This window comes from Oncorhynchus gorbuscha, linkage group LG11 (assembly GCF_021184085.1).
Source record: "Oncorhynchus gorbuscha isolate QuinsamMale2020 ecotype Even-year linkage group LG11, OgorEven_v1.0, whole genome shotgun sequence".
NCBI lineage: Eukaryota > Metazoa > Chordata > Actinopteri > Salmoniformes > Salmonidae > Oncorhynchus > Oncorhynchus gorbuscha.
In genome coordinates, this window is record NC_060183.1 from 48,991,871 (window position 1) to 49,009,979 (window position 18,109).

An 18,109-nucleotide genomic window follows, 5' to 3' on the forward strand; every position below is an offset into this window, starting at 1 on the left:
CTACACCCCAAGGAAAAGGAGAGAGGGAATCCTCTCTTTCACAGATGGCCAAAAGATAAGATGTGAATTAGAGATCAGACGATGGAGTATTTCTTTCTCTTTCCTCCGAGCCACCATCATTGTGTCCAACTATCAGAGGATGCCTGTCTTTGGAAACTTTTCCATGGCTTCTCTCTTGTCTCCTTTTGGCCTTTCTCCTGTTTACTGGGATAAACAATGTATCTCTTTCTGCTCTCTGCCTGTCCCCCCCCCCCCCTGTTCCACAGAGACATTCAGACAGAGGCCCAGACTACAGGGGGCGTAATAGGAGACCAGTGAATAGCCTCTTAGCTAATCTGTGCAGAACAAGACTTGACCCAGACATGCCCCTAGAACCAACCCAACCTATGGGACCCAGACATACTGTAGCAGTGTAGCCCACTATAACCACTGAGGTATGACTATAACTAGCTACCCTTACAGACACTCAACATTTCCTTCTCAAAGTAGGTCGCAAAAAATCAAGAAATTGTTCCCGGTACAGTCATGTTTTAAAAGATTAGGATCCTGTGTTATGAATCCCTTGCTCATCATATTTCCATTATGTGATAAATGTTTTATAGGGAGATGTATGGTGGTGTGGAGGGATGATCTCACAGGGCCATATGTGGACAGTGTCCGTCTGGGGGATTACAGTCTGGCTTAATGAGCCCTAAAGCTCCTCAAAAGCTTTTTGGTGACTGAGGGTCTCCCTCTCCAGTTATCCCAGTCATTCGGCCCACTGTCTCGCTGTTCATGAAGGGGTGCGGAGAGAATCTAGAGTTCAAGGGCACAGGTCAATGTTATTACGACACTCTTTTTGTCTTGATTGGTTCATCTGACATGCAACATCTGAAGAAAAAATTATAATCTTGCCTTTGTAGTGAGAATCACTACTATTGTGATGCTGTCTGAAATGTACAAAAGTACAATTATATATACCAGCCATAAAACACTGCAGCATATTACTCTAGTTGTCACATGCAAAAGAATGCAAGGTTATCTCTTTTTATGTTTACAAATGTAAAATGGAACACTCCCATTGAGGAGGGGCAAGTTACCTGTAACTGTCACTTGGTTATTCATCATCTGATTGTCCTAAACCATGAGATTCAATGTCACCACTGAATGAAATGGATTTCCCCAATCCATTCATATGATGTTTCCATGTCCTTCATGTCTTTGGGAAACAGCTTTGATGAACCCAGATTTCAGTAGTCTCCTCCTGCGCGTGTGGGACAGGAAGTTGGTTCAGAGTAGCAGGGGTCAGGGGTCAAACAGATGCTTTTACAGTAGACCAAGGACAGGAAGTGTATGTGCATTTTTATTGTGCACACTAGATAACACTACCCAGCTAGCATATCATGTTCTGAGAACCATATGTTTATTAAAGCTTGGTAAGCGCGTAGTTGTTATTTTCCATACAGCCTTTCCACAACTTTCTTGGAATGGTGCAGGATAGTTTCCTAGGAACGCGAAGCGTTACTTGTTGGTTATCACTGCATTGTCGGAACTAGAAGCACAAGCATTTCGCTACACTCGCATTAACATCTGCTAACCATGTGTATGTGACAAATACCATTTGATTTGATTTGATTTGATAGTTGCTTGAACATTAAGTGGGAATTCCAGTACTTCAGCATAACATTTCCTACAGGTTTCCTCATGGTTCTATTTAAAGTCATGTTCTTAAATTGTTCCAAGAACCTTAAGAAACAACTTTCTTCGGTGAGAATTTAAGTATGTTGGTTGGTCCTTTGTGCATGTAAGTTTCCTTTAACAATCAGTCTTCCAGATAGATGGCACAGACACAGGAACCGTGGTATAAAACTCTTTAGTAATAACATGCAATTGCAGATAGAGATTCATATACAGAATACCTCAGTAGTCTATAGTAAAGATCTGTGTGGCGAAACAGGAGACCACACTCTTTATACAACCTACCGTCAATCATATCTTAACATTGTTGCATTGGATTAGATACAAAGTATGTAAAATGAGAAAACATGTCTAGACTGTGGTTTCTCACTCTACTATTTCGGCCTTGAGGCCTTGTGACTATCAGCAGGTGCAGACAATTCTCAGCCTGAGAACTAAAGCAGTACATCTCCATTTACCCAGTACTTTTCCATCATTGCGCATTGCAAGCATACAAAGGTTATAACATATATACAGTAATCATGGCATAGTGGTGTAGCCCCACACCTGACCCCCAGAGTAACCCCCAACAAGTACTTCAGCATAAAATGTTTCATATAGGTTTCCCTCCTCTCTACATTTTCCTCCTCTGTCTCTGCTGCTAAAGCCACTTTCTACCACTCTAAATTCCAAGCATCTGCCTCTAACCCTAGGAAGCTCTTTGCCACCTTCACCTCCCTCCTGAATCCCCCCTCCTCCCTCTCTGCAGATGACTTCGTCAACCATTTTGAAAAGAAGGTCGACGACATCCGATCCTCGTTTGCTAAGTCAAACGACACCGCTGGTTCTGCTCACACTGCCCTACCCTGTGCTCTGACCTCTTTCTCCCCTCTCTCTCCAGATGAAATCTCGCGTCTTGTGACGGCCGGCCGCCCAACAACCTGCCCGCTTGACCCTATCCCCTCCTCTCTTCTCCAGACCATTTCCGGAGACCTTCTCCCTTACCTCACCTCGCTCATCAACTCATCCCTGACCGCTGGCTACGTCCCTTCCGTCTTCAAGAGAGCGAGAGTTGCACCCCTTCTGAAAAAACCTACACTCGATCCCTCCGATGTCAACAATTACAGACCAGTATCCCTTCTTTCTTTTCTCTCCAAAACTCTTGAACGTGCCGTCCTTGGCCAGCTCTCCCGCTATCTCTCTCTGAATGACCTTCTTGATCCAAATCAGTCAGGTTTCAAGACTAGTCATTCAACTGAGACTGCTCTCCTCTGTATCACGGAGGCGCTCCGCACTGCTAAAGCTAACTCTCTCTCCTCTGCTCTCATCCTTCTAGATCTATCGGCTGCCTTCGATACTGTGAACCATCAGATCCTCCTCTCCACCCTCTCCGAGTTGTGCATCTCCGGCGCGGCCCACGCTTGGATTGCGTCCTACCTGACAGGTCGCTCCTACCAGGTGGCGTGGCGAGAATCTGTCTCCTCACCACGCGCTCTCACACTGGTGTCCCCCAGGGCTCTGTTCTAGGCCCTCTCCTATTCTCGCTATACACCAAGTCACTTGGCTCTGTCATAACCTCACATGGTCTCTCCTATCATTGCTATGCAGACGACACACAATTAATCTTCTCCTTTCCCCCTTCTGATGACCAGGTGGCGAATCGCATCTCTGCATGTCTGGCAGACATATCAGTGTGGATGACGGATCACCACCTCAAGCTGAACCTCGGCAAGACGGAGCTGCTCTTCCTCCCGGGGAAGGACTGCCCGTTCCATGATCTCGCCATCACGGTTGACAACTCCATTGTGTCCTCCTCCCAGAGCGCTAAGAACCTTGGCGTGATCCTGGACAACACCCTGTCGTTCTCAACCAACATCAAGGCGGTGGCCCGTTCCTGTAGGTTCATGCTCTACAACATCCGCAGAGTACGACCCTGCCTCACACAGGAAGCGGCGCAGGTCCTAATCCAGGCACTTGTCATCTCCCGTCTGGATTACTGCAACTCGCTGTTGGCTGGGCTCCCTGCCTGTGCCATTAAACCCCTTCAACTCATCCAGAACGCCGCAGCCCGTCTGGTGTTCAACCTTCCCAAGTTCTCTCACGTCACCCCGCTCCTCCGTTCTCTCCACTGGCTTCCAGTTGAAGCTCGCATCCGCTACAAGACCATGGTGCTTGCCTACGGAGCTGTGAGGGGAACAGCACCTCAGTACCTCCAGGCTCTGATCAGGCCCTACACCCAAACAAGGGCACTGCGTTCATCCACCTCTGGCCTGCTCGCCTCCCTACCACTGAGGAAGTACAGTTCCCGCTCAGCCCAGTCAAAACTGTTCGCTGCTCTGGTCCCCCAATGGTGGAACAAACTCCCTCACGACGCCAGGACAGCGGAGTCAATCACCACCTTCCGGAGACACCTGAAACCCCACCTCTTTAAGGAATACCTAGGATAGGATAAGTAATCCCTCTCACCCCCCCCCCCTTTAAGATTTAGATGCACTATTGTAAAGTGACTGTTCCACTCGATGTCATAAGGTGAATGCACCAATTTGTAAGTCGCTCTGGATAAGAGCGTCTGCTAAATGACTTAAATGTAATGTAATGTAAATGTTTCCTTATGGTTCTATTTAAAGTAAGGTTCTCAAATTGTTCCCGAGAATGTTAAAACTTTCAATACAAAACCACAAGAAAACGTTTGTAACGTTCAGAGAACGTTCTAAGAATGTTATTAAAAAACATATATATTCCGTTCTCAGCATCAACAAAACTCTTTCTAGCCTATATCTTGTTAACCTTTTCACATGTGAGTTCCAAATATCTCTAATGGTCGCCCCAGCGTGAGTTGTTCTATGCAAGTGATGTTAGAATGTACTCACTTGTTCCAAAATGTGATTGTTACGCAACAGAACAGTTAACACGCGCTGCATGCTAATTATCTATAGGATATGTTTCAGCTTGTCCATTTCAATTTATTTTCTAATAAGTTTTATTTTCTAACAACAGTTTGAATTGATGTGTCTTCCGCCTCCTCATTAATTCACATAGAAGTATCCATTTCAGCGGAACATTTATGTTTGAGGCTTTACCGAGCCAGACAAACTTCTCAGCCTCTTAGAGGAGAGCCCAAGCACTTACCCAGTGTTTCCGCAGATCAAGTATGCAGACATTTGCGCAGTCTTGCATGAACTGGTACATTTTCTGACTGGTGGTCGCATTGCCTTCATTGTAGTTTTCCTTACAAATAATAATTTTGGACATGTGTGCGTTCCTACCAAGGTAAGTGCCTTATTTTCTGTATATCATGTTGTCGTTTCTACTGTAGCATTCAGTATGTATGTATGTACACTACCATTCAAAAGTTTAGGTCACTTAGAAATGTCCTTGTTTTTGAAAGAAAAGCAAAAAATGTCGTCCATTAAAATAACATCAAATTGATCAGAAATACAGTGTAGACATTGTTAATGTTGTAAATGACTATTGTAGCTGGAAATGGTTGGTTTTAATGGAATATCTACATAGGCGTACAGAGGCCCATTATCAGCAACCATCACTCCTGTGTTCCAATGGCACGTTGTGTTAGCTAATCCAAGTTTATCATTTTAAAAGGCTAATTGATCTTTAGAAAACACTTTTGCAATTATGTTAGCACAGCTGAAAACTGTTGTTCTGATTAAAGCAATACAACTGGCCTTCTTTAGACTAGTTGAGTATCTGGAGCATCAGCATTTGTGGGTTTGATTAAAGGCTCAAAATCGCCAGAAACAAAGCACTTTCTCCTGAAACTCATCAGTCTATTCTTGTTCTGAGAAATGAAGGCTATGTGTGGATGACACAACTAGTTTTTCCAACAATTGTTTACAGACAGATTATTTCACTTATAATTCACTTTATCACAATTCCAGTGGGTCAGAAGTTTACATACACTAAGTTGACTGTGCCTTTAAACAGCTTGGAAAATTCCAGAAAATTATGTCATGGCTTTCTGATAGGCTAATTGACATAATTTGAGTCAAATGGAGGTGTACCTGTGGATGTATTTCAAGGCCTACCTTCAAACTCACTGCCTCTTTGCTTGACATCATGGGAAAATCCAAAGAGATCAGCCAAGACCTCAGAAAAAAGATTTTAGAACTCCACAAGTCTGGTTCATCCTTAGGAGCAATTTCCAAACACCTGAAGGTACCACGTTTATCTGTACAAACAATAGTACGCAAGTATAAACACCATGGGACCACGCAGCCTTCATACCGCTCAGGAAGGAGGCGCGTTCTGTCTCCCAGAGATTAACATACTTTGGTGCGGAATGTGCAAATCAATCCCAGAACAACAGCAAAAGACCCTGTGAAGATGCTGGAGGAAACAGGTACAAAAGTATCTATATCCACAGTAAAATGAGTCCTATATCGACATAACCTGAAAGGCCGCTCAGCAAGGAAGAAGCCACTGCTCCAAAACCGCCATAAAATAGCCAGACTAAAGTTTACAACTGCACATGGGGACAAAGATCATACTTTTTGGAGAAATGTCCTCTGGTCTGATGAAACAAACATAGAACTGTTTGGCCATAATGACCATTGTTATGTTTGGAGGAAAGAGGGGGAGGCTTGCAAGCCGAAGAACACCATCTCAACCGTGAAGCACAGGAGTGGCAGCATCATGTTGTGGGGGTGCTTTGCTGCAGGAGGGACTGGTACACTTAACAAAATAGATGGCTCATGAGGCAGGAAAATTATGTGGATATATTGAAGCAACATCTCAAGACATCAGTTAAGGTTGGTCGCTAATGGGTGCTCCAAATGGACAATGACCCCAAGCATACTTCCAAAATTGCAGCAAAATGGCTTAAGGACAACGAAGTCAAGGTATTGGAGTGGCCATCACAAAGCCCTGACCTCAATCCTATAGAAAATTTGTGGGCAGAACTGAAAAAGCTTGTGCGAGCAAGGAGGCCGACAAACCTGACTCAGTTAAACCAGCTCTGTCAGGAGGAATGGGCCAAAATTCACCCAACTTATTGTGGGAAGCTTGTGGAAGGCTACCCAAAACGTTTGACCCAAATTAAACAATTTAAAGGCAATGCTACCAAATACTAATTGAGTGTATGTAAACTTCTGACCCACTGGGAATGTGATGAAAGAAATAAAAGATGAAAGAAATAATTCTCTCTACTATTTTTCTGACAATTCAATGATTAAAATAAAGTGGTGATCCTACTGACCTAAAACAGGGAATTTTTACTTGGATTAAATGTCAGGAATTGTGAAAAACTGAGTTTAAGTGTATTTGGCTATGGTGTATGTAAGCATCCGACTTCAACTGTACATACACACACTCACACACTTTTACACTCATTTGCTGTTGCTACTCTTTTCTTTATTTGATTATTTATCCAGATTCCTAGTCACTTTACCCTGCCTTTACATATGTGCATCAAGTAACCCGTACCTCTGCACATTGATCTGGTACTGGTACTCCCTGTATATAGCTCCACATTGATCTGGTACTGGTACTCCCTGTATATAGCTCCACATTGATCTGGTACTGGTACTGGTACTCCCTGTATACAGTTCCACATTGATCTGGTACTGGTACTCCCTGTATACAGTTCCACATTGATATGGTACTGGTACTCCCTGTATATAGCTCCACATTGATCTGGTACTGGTACTCCCTGTATACAGTTCCACATTGATCTGGTACTGGTACTCCCTGTATATAGCTCCACATTGATCTGGTACTGGTACTCCCTGTATATAGCTCCACATTGATCTGGTACTGGTACTCCCTGTATATAGCTCCATTCTTATGTATTTTATTTTATTTAGCTTGTGTTAGTTACTATTTAATTTTATGTATTCCTTTTTAACTCTGCATCGTTAGCAGGGTTTATAAACAAGCATTTCACTGTAAAGTCTATACCAGTTGCATGTGATGAATACGATTTAATGTGATTTGGTGAGAGGAGTGTGCTTTTTGTTGATTTGTCGTTTGGGGAAGTTTGTTTTGTGTTTATCTGTCTATGTGTTTGCTGCCAATCTGTGTTTGATCTCGAGTCACTTCCTGCCATTGTTATGTCACATCCCCACTGTCTCCCCTTTTCCCGTCCATCCAGTCCTCTCTCCCCCAGCAAGGAAACCAGGGGTTCAGAGAGCATACGCACAGAGGGGAATAGGGACTGTGTGTGTGTCGTGTGCACCATGGAACACTTGCCCTGATAAAGCTGGGACCATAGATATACAGTATAATTGCTGGGACACACACAGACAGACATTTGCTGATATGAATTGGGAGCAGCAGCAACAACAGCAGAAACAGCAGCAGAGGAGCCAGTGATAAGAATGAGTTAGGGACAGACAGAGTAGAGGGGTTTCCTATTACTGTCTTCCCAGGGATGAGACTACTTGACCAGAGAATATGTAGGTCAATGGTAGAACAGAGACCAAATGTTTGTGGGAGAAATGAATACACATACAGGAAGTGTGTTTAACTCTGTTTACAGTAAACAATAGGCAAAATGGTACATGTCATACATGTGTGTGTATGTGTGTAGCAGGGAGCATATAAGGGTTGAATTGGTAGATACAGAACCTGAACCTGAGAGGTAACTGCAGTGACCTCAGAGCTCTATTATAATTGAGACTGATGACAAAACCATATGGGCGGCAGGACCTTTGGTCTCAGGGTACAATAGCTTATTGTGTTCCAACCGGTGTGGTCATGGGTGTTACGTACAAACTCCATAGCACGTGTGTGTGTGTGTGTGTGTGTGTGTGTGTGTGTGTGTGTGTGTGTGTGTGTGTGTGTGTGTGTGTGTGTGTGTGTGTGTGTGTGTGTGTGTGTGTGTGTGTGTGTGTGTGTGTGTGTGTGTGTGTGTGTGTGTGTGTGTGTGTGTGTGTGTGTTCACCTCAGATAAAATGTAGGGTTGGGTTACAAAAATGCCTCGAAACCAAGACCTATCATAAAACGGCTTTGACGATTCTCATGTTACATAGGGAGGATAACACACCAGAGGTCCACTAATCTCACCATACATTTAGAATACTCCTCACAGTTTGTTAAAATGTTGGAATTCCTCCCATTCTCCTGCCCACCAGTTCAGATGGTGGGAACGATACCGGTCCTAATTAGACCCCGGAGAGAAGAGTAGTAAAGCAGGGGGAGGAAGGGCCTCATGGTCCAATACAATGCCAGATATTACCCATAGGAAGAGGAAAACACTGGCACTTTATTGTAGGTCTGTTGTTGTTGTTGTAGACAGCATGGGCCAAGGCCCCGGTCCTTATCTTCATCGCCTCCTGAACAGGTTTATATGAATCAGACGGGATCCTCAAATCAGGGGAAGAGGCCAAAGTGATTGAGACAGAGACCATGTTCTCATCATCCTGAGTATTTCAATGCAATTATCTTTCTTTTTATCCTTTCTCCCTTTCCTGCCCCTCCTGCTTTACTACTCTTCTCTCCGGGGTCTAATTAGAACCGGTATCATCAACCGTCACTGCCAATGCTTGGATCAATCACAATGTATCAATCACACTGTTCTGGGAAACATGATCACATACTGTAAGGTGCTCCCCAGTTCGCAACAACATCTTATTTACCCAAACCGAGGTCATGGCCTGAAGCACTGGTCCACATCCTGTGCCAGACAGGAAGTCCCTGTTAGCTCTGAATCTCTATCTCCTCTTCCTTCTTGGGTCTAAACTCTCTCTTCCTTCCAGCTTATAAGACTTGTTGGGGCCCCACCTTCATATGATGGTTGTTGTATTCTCTCTGTTGTATTAGCTATTTATACCCATTATGAAAACAATGGATTGGGATTTTCCCTCTTGTGCACATGTTTACTCTAAATATTCATATTGCACAGTCCCTCTTTATTAAAACAACAACTGAGTGAAAGGAGGATGATTTATCTGAACAAGGTGGCCAGCATAGTGAAGTGTGACCCACAAACAGAGACCGGACACTGGTGTGTCAGCCAAGGTTTAGAGCACGTGTCAAACTCATTCCACGGAGGGCCGAGTACTTGATTGATGATTTAAAGTCACAAATTAGTAATTAGTAAGGAACTCCCCTCACCTGGTTGTCTATTCCACATTAACGTATTCACTACTTCCAAGTCACTGTAAAAAAAATATGATGATATCTAAATGATATCTAGACTACACATTTCAAGAGCAGATTCCTCTGGAGTCAGATGTGTAATATAGCCTATTAAACACAAAACACATCTCTCAAGTGAGAATTAAGACGGTCTGATACTGAAAAAGAAAGGGCATTCTTGCATACTTCACCCATATTTATTTATTTTATATTAGCAAATAAGGTAGAGTGTAGTTCCAGTAGTTTGCTACACCACTACATGGCAAAAAAAACGACTGAAAACACGACCAAGATCTGAATTGACTTTAACTACCACCAAGCTACTGCTAAATGTAATTGAATTACAAGTTGAACGACATGTAGGATGAATTCTGAAAGAGTGGAACATCATATAAACTGGGACAGCTTAATCCTGACGCGTTTATTTCTTGGTCTGACAAAGACAAAATTACAACTATTGTTGATAAGCCCTTGCAGAGAAACCACATGATCAAAATCACATCACTTCATTGTTGTGACATCATAGAGGGGGGCAGAGCAAGTTTTAGATAGGGAGCTCACGGTAAGATCAGTGACATAGTTATTTTTCTTCTGCTTTGAAGTTAAGGCTATAAAACTGTCATAAATAATGCTCTGTGTCCAATGCTTGACTTGGACTGAAATAGATGCCGGTACACATTTTGGGTGCCAATACCATTTATATGTAGGTGCAGGAGCTCTACAATACTTTAGAGCTCGTAGTCTATTAAATGAACAGGAGCTCAAACAGTAGAAAATGTGGGGTCTCGGTATTCAGCTACAGTGAGCTCCTGCCCAAGTCAAGCACTGACTATGCCAAACTGTGATGTTAATGTGCATACTATGTCCTGGTGCATTAAAATACATTTAAAAAATAGCCAATATTTTGTTTCAATGTTTTTATTCAGTTATTTTTTGTTGTTGTCCTGCTTTACCAACCATTGCTAGCTAAAGTGTGACTGCATGGAGCAGCTAAAGTAGGACAGAATGGAGCAGCTAAAGTGTGACAGCATGGAGCAGCTAAAGTAGGACAGCATGAAGCAGCTAAAATGTGACAGCATGGAGCAGCTAAAGTAGGACAGCATGGAGCAGCTAAAGTAGGACAGCATGGAGCAGCTAAAGTGGGACGGAGCAGCTAAAGTAGGACAGCATGGAATAGCTAAAGTAGGACAGCATGGAGCAGCTAAAGTAGGGCAGCATGGAGCAGCTAATGTGGTACAGCATGGAGCAGCTAAAGTAGGATGGCATGGAGCAGCTAAAGTAGGGCAGCATGGAGCAGCTAAAGTGGGACCGCATGGAGCAGCTAAAGTGGTACAGCATGGAGCAGCTAAAGTAGGACGGCTTGGAGCAGCTGAAGTAGGGCAGCATGGAGCAGCTAAAGTGTGACAGCATGGAGCAGTTAAAGTAGGACAACATGGAGCAGCTAAAGTAGGGCAGCATGGAGCAGCTAAAGTGTGACAGCATGGAGCAGTTAAAGTAGGACAACATGGAGCAGCTAAAGTGGGACATCATGGAGTACCTAAAGTAGGACAGCATGGAGCAGCTAAAGTAGGGCAGCATGGAGCAGCTAAAGTGGGACAGCATGGAATAGCTAAAGTAGGACAGCATGGAGTAGCTAAATTAGGACCGCATGGAGCAGCTAAAGTGTGACAGCATGGAGCAGCTAAAGTAGGACAGCATGGAGTAGCTAAAGTGGGGACAACTTGGAGCAACTAAAGCAGGACAGTCTTATAGGCTTTTTCAATGGATGAAAGAGATCCCGTTTACATTAGGGATCCCCTGTACTTAGGTTAGGCAGAGCTCTGGGTCTTGTAGCACTATATCCTGTTTATTTGTTCTTGTAGAACTGATATTAGTACTGTTATTTGAATTAATTCAGAAAAAGTGGGACACTTTTAGCATCTCCATCTTCTGTAACCTCTTCAGACATCTATCCAACATCTTAGCCCAACACATTATAAATATCTGAAATCCTCAGATGTTTCGACATCACACAACATTACTTTGTCTGTACAACTGCGCACAAACATTTGATTCAGTTTAGGGGTGAACTTTATGCTATGATGTTGTGGTGTATTGTCAAATGCAAAAATGGCATATGCTTACAAAGTAACAGGTATGTTTGCGTTAACTTTCATATAATTGTAACATACAAAATACACGTCTATGTACTGTATATCTATATTTATCTGAGTGTCTTACTTATACAGTGGGGCAAAAAAGTATTTAGTCAGCCACCAATTGTGCAAATTCTCCCACTTAAAGATGAGAGAGGCCTGTAATTTTCATCATAGGTACACTTCAACTATGTCAGACAAAATGAGAAAGAAAATCCAGAAAATCACATTGTACGATTTTTTATGAGGCTGGGAAGACTGAATCTGCAATAGGTAAGCAGCTTGGTTTGAAGAAATCAACTGTGGGAGAAATTATTAGGAAATGGAAGACGTACAAGACCACTGATAATCTCCCTCGATCTGGGGCTCCACGCAAGATCTCACCCCGTGGGGTCAAAGTGATCACAAGAACAGTGAGCAAAAATCCCAGAACCACACGGGGGGGACCTAGTGAATTACCTGCAGAGAGCTGGGACCAAAGTAACAAAGCCTACCATCAGTAACACACTACGCCGCCAGGGTCTCAAATCCTGCAATGCCAGACATGTCCCCCTGCTTAAGCCAGTACATGTCCAGGCCCGTCTGAAGTTTGCTAGAGAGCATTTGGATGATCCAGAAGAAGATTGGGAGAATGTCAGATGAAACCAAAATATAACTTTTTGGTAAAAACTCAACTCGTCGTGTTTGGAGGACAAAGAATGCTGAGTTTCAATCAAGGAACACCATACCTACTGTGATGCATGGGGGTGGAAACATCATGCTTTGGGGCTGTTTTTCTGCAAAGGGACCAGGACGACTGATCCGTGTAAAGGAAAGAATGAATGGGGCCATGTATCGTGAGATTTTGAGTGAAAACCTCCTTCCATCAGCAAGGGCATTGAAGATGAAAGGTGGCTGGGTCTTTCAGCATGACAATGATCCCAAACACACCGCCCGGGCAACGAAGGAGTGGCTTCGTAAGAAGCATTCCTGGAGTGGCCTAGCCAGTCTCCAGATCTCAACCCCATAGAAAATCTTTGGAGGGAGTTGAAAGTCCGTGTTTCCCAGCAACAGCCCCAAAACATCACTGCTCTAGAGGAGATCTGCATGGAGGAATGGGCCAAAATACCAGCGACAGTGTGTGAAAACCTTGTGAAGACTTACAGAAAACGTTTGACCTCTGTTATATACCCTTTGTTGGCAATGACAAAGTATTGAGATAAACTTTTGTTATTGACCAAATACTTATTTTCCACCATAATTTGCAAATAACTTCTTAAAAAATCCTACAATGGGATTTTCTGGATTTTTTTTCTCAATTTGTCATAGTTGAAGTGTACCTATGATGAAAATTACAGGCCACTCTCATCTTTTTAAGCGGGAGAACTTGCACAATTGGTGGTTGACTAAATACTTTTTTCCCCACTATACTTATTACATATATTTTCTCTAATTTCACTTAGGATCACTGAAAGTTATTGGTTGAGCTGTCCCTTCCACCATCCACTCTCTGTTCTCAAGCACACCATAAGAAAGCTTCAGTAGGAGACAAAAAAACGATGCATTCCTTGAGAGTGGATTTCCATTTCCACTAGCATGTCACTTTTGCACATGGAATGTACCCGCCCACTTGAGGATCTGTCTTCTTCAGCCATCTATTTCCTGTGTTTGAGGGGTACAAAATCCACGCCACTTAAATCTCACTGGATTGATTGCTTTAATTTTAGCCCTGCAACTCAAACTTTTGCTTGTCATTTTTTCCCATTAATGTTATGACAGCAGAAATGTCAAACACACCCTGGCAATAGCTGAAATGGGCTCAATGGAATACATTGTCTTTCCATTGAATCTATAAGAACACTAACAGTGGCTTTTAACCAGAGGCGGAGCCTCCTCTTGACAATGGTTCGCTCCAAGGCTTCTCTTCGCTTAACATTTGCATAAAGTAGAGCAGAGCTCAACTTTTTTTACTGCTCCGCTAGAAGGGTTCTCGTCGCTCACCTTCCCACCACTGGAGGCTCCTCAGAGGAGGAAGGGGAAGACCAGACACCTCAGTTAATTTCATAAAAATAAAAACAGTGAAACATACTATACTAAATATATTCCCGTCACAAATAATTGATTGAAACACACAGTTTTGCCATTAAGGTCTACAGTAGCCTCAACAGCACTCTGTAGGGTAGCGCCATGGTGTAGCCGGGGGACAGCTAGTTTCCGTCCTCCTCTGGGTACATTGACTTCAATACAAAACCTAGGAGGCTCATGGTTTTCACCCCCTTCCATAGAATTACACAGCAATTATGACAACTTTCAGAGGTTGAACATTCAGAGGATAAACTGACATGTTGTCCACCCAATCAATGGATCAGAGAATGAATCTAGTACTGAAAGCATAAGCTACAGCTAGCCAACACTGCAGTGCATAAAATGTGGTGAGTAGTTGACTCAAAGAGAGAGAAAGACAATAGTTGAACAATTTTGACCAAATTAATTTCTTTAAAAATGAAGGAGAAGCAAGAGAGAGAGAGAGAGCGAGAGAGAGGGAGATCTAGCTATATTTTGTATTTTTTTCTCTCACTTTCACTAGCTAGTTTAGCCTATTCAAACACCTGACTCAGAGAGGGACTCTGTGTTAGCTAGCTGGCTAAGGCAACACTGGAACTTTTCCAAGTCAAGGTAAGCTTTTGATTTTATTAATTTATTGCCACCTGGGTCCGCATGTGTAACTGCTAAACTACATGTTGACTGTACACTGTACTGCATGATTGTAGTGGGTTTACTAAAGCGTTAGTTCTAGTAGCTATGTTGACTATAACGTTAGCTAATATGGCTACAACGATGCAGGCTGTGTGTAACGGTTAGCGGTTACGATATGAAGGTTTCACATGGTCACAGACAGCTGATGTGTTGTCCACAAGCGAAGGGAAAAGGAGAGAGGAGGAGAGCGCGTAGATGCAAGAAGGAATTATACAATGAGCAAAATAATTATGCTGTTTTCATGTGGCTGCTATGAAAGTGAACTGTGTTTACGTGGGATCAGGGGTGTATTCATTCAGCCGATTCTGTTGAAAAATGTTTCTTAAACGGAAGCAAACGGAACGAAATACGAGAAACTTACCTGAATTTGTCCAATAGAAACTCTTGTTTGCAACTTTTGGACAAATGATTACACCCTAGATCAGCTAGATGCAGGCAACAGTGTGCAAGGTAGTATTGAATGTGTCACTGTCTGTCACCTTGATTACTCTAGTTTTTCTTTCGACTTGTGCACCTACGTTGTAAACTTTGATTCATAGGCTAGGTTGTAGCAACCTCATGATGGGTATAGGGACAATTTGAGTATCATGTAGTAGCCTAAACCTATCGATGATACATTGAGCTGGGTGAATGGAATATCAATGACAGTCATCCAATATGATGTAATAAAGATAAGGCCATGCTCATAAAATACATAATCGTCCTCCCTCATCTTAAACATCACCGAACGCCACTGCTTCCCCCAATCCCTTGCCCTCATTGAAAATGAATGTGGGCAGTTCTTCACCTGCCAAATTCGCTGTTGGTGAAAACCTTCTGTAGAGCTTCGTCGGGATTTAACGCACCATCTTGACACTTAAATCACAAGAGACAGAAGAAAGATAACACATTTTTGTGGATTTGAAAAAAAGTTATAATTTAATGCGCAGCGGTCTAAGGCACTGCATCTCAGTGCTTGACGTGTCACTACAGACACCCTGGTTCGAATCCAGTCTGTATCACAACTGGCCGTGATTAGGAGTCCCATAGGGTGACACACAATTACCCCAGCATCGTCCGGGTTTGGCCGGTGTAGGCCGTCATTGTAAATAGGAATTTGTTCTTAACTGACTTGCCTAGTTAACTAAAGGTTCAATATAAATAAAGATACAGTTGAAATGTTTACAATTTAGATTATCTGAAACCAAAGCAATTTAAGACTTGGATTAAAGCGATATTACGTCTGATCTTGCAAACAACATAAAGTATGTACAGATAGGTGTAATCTAGAGCCAAGTGTGTTGATTTTGAATCAAACTATTGACACACTTGTTGAATTATGCAACAGAACGGGGCAACAACAGTAATTTATGAGACAGTTTAGACAGCACAGGTGAGTGCAGGTAGAGTTGACAGAGCAAGTGTTTGGTCATTGCAGCCCTGTTCCACCCCTTCATGTTAATGTATTCATATATGCACATCCACCCAGTTTGTTTATGCAAATTAGGCACATCTGTTTTTCGTTATTTTAACATACAATAATTTGTAAAATAACTGATACAATAAGTAAAGGTATATATGAGTGCACCCCCCCCAAAAAAAAGTGCCATTTGACAATATATTGAATACCTGAATTCCCACCAGAATCCCCAAACTATAATTCAATCAATATCTGATGATCTATAACAAATATAAAAAGTTTAGAATATCTTCATCCATTATCCAACTGTTCTATTTATCTTAACAATGTCGATGTCTATTGCTAAAGGAATGCCACAAAACGCAAGGGAGGAAATCTTGTAGAAAGGGCACATTTCTGTGAACAAAGGGACACACTCTGGGCCCCTTCTCTTTGTGTCCCAGGTCCTCTGATGGGGGCTGATAAGGGACATTTAAGTAAACAGAGCGCTGGTTGCATGCTGCCTCCACAGCAGGCGTGACCTCCCATATTTCACCTCATCTAATTGGCCAAGGGAAAGGCCCCAATCACGCAGATTTATAATCACCGGTACTCTGTCGTCAGGACGATGAAGACCGGAGGTCTGGATGCGTGTTGTCATCCGGCCACACGTCTGTGTTTGGGGTGTATAATGGATTGCAGTAAATGCACGGAAAGTCTCGCTGGAGAAAGCTGAAATGGAAATGCAGAAGAGAAGCAGAGAAAGAAATTAGGAGACGAGCCTCAAAAAGCTCATTCAGGATTCTAAGTGCTTAGGTCACTGTGGGACAAAGCACAATTTAGGACAGAACATGCTTGTAGATTTCTGTCTAGCTTTCTGTCTGCACGAAGCAGTTAAGAAAATAAGGAAATGATGCACATTTAATTGTAACTATGCTCTTTGGCATTCATTAAAATGTTTAAAACCCTTCAAAGCTGCCTGGAGGTGAACTCAATATAGAGGCCTGTTATGAGGTCAGTTATTCACAGCGCTTTGGATCCCCTCTCTCTGACTACTATCTTGTGGGTTCTTTCCGATTAAGTGGCACAAGACGTACAGGTTTTGGATAAGTTTGTCCAAGTGTTTCTCACAGGTAATCCATGTTCCTTCTAGACACGAAGAGCATGACATGACATTACACTGCCTGGACTATTCATAAATGATCATCCCTCATCTTTGGAGCATTCCCATGCGTTTGTGTTTTGTTGCGATTTGTGTGGTAGACCACATCCACGGTATTATGACATGTTCTCGCGTGAACATCCGTCGCTCGCCAACGGTATCAGGCAGTCTGAGCTCTCACAGAAGCAGAGACATGTCCAGTCAACCACTTGCTGTAGGATTTTTTACATGTCCAGACAGACGGTCACACTGCCCATCATGTGGTCTTCCTCTCCCCATTAGTGGTCCATGTGAATGAGTAGGGTTGTTAGGGGTGAGGAGTGGGGGCTGGGCTGTACGAGGTGTAACCTCGTCCATCTTGGTGGCTCCAGTGCTTAGCAGGCTGGTGTCAATCATCTCAACCCCCTGGAGGTGGAGAGGACAGTGGGATGGACCATAAAGTTGCCCAAATGTTCGCACTCTCCAACCGGGAATGGTGGCTTGTTTTGGAGACAGTCCACACACCATATCTATCTTATTTTGACATGGATGGTGCTTCACTAGTGTGACTTTGGTATGATTTTCCTCACTGTGTGTAATGTGTTTGTACACTCTCAATATAAAGTTATAAAACAGATATGTAATGTCACTGGCTGTAGTAGTGACTGACTGGCTCTGTGTTGGTCAGCTCGCAAATCAATCCCTGCAGAGCCAGCTGTCACAGTAAGTTACAGCGGACCAATGCATGTGGTCTCTGACAGCTTAACACACACACATCAAACAACTGTCTCTCCCTCTCTCTCTCTCACACATCACACATCACACCGGCTGGATCACCTCCTGCTCATTTGGTGCAAAAGACACAACAGAACCCTGGCTCATAAACAAACTTCAACACGCAGGTCATGTGACGATGAAAGATCAAAGGGGCTCTCAGCAGCCATGTAGACAGATGTCTATATGTGTAGC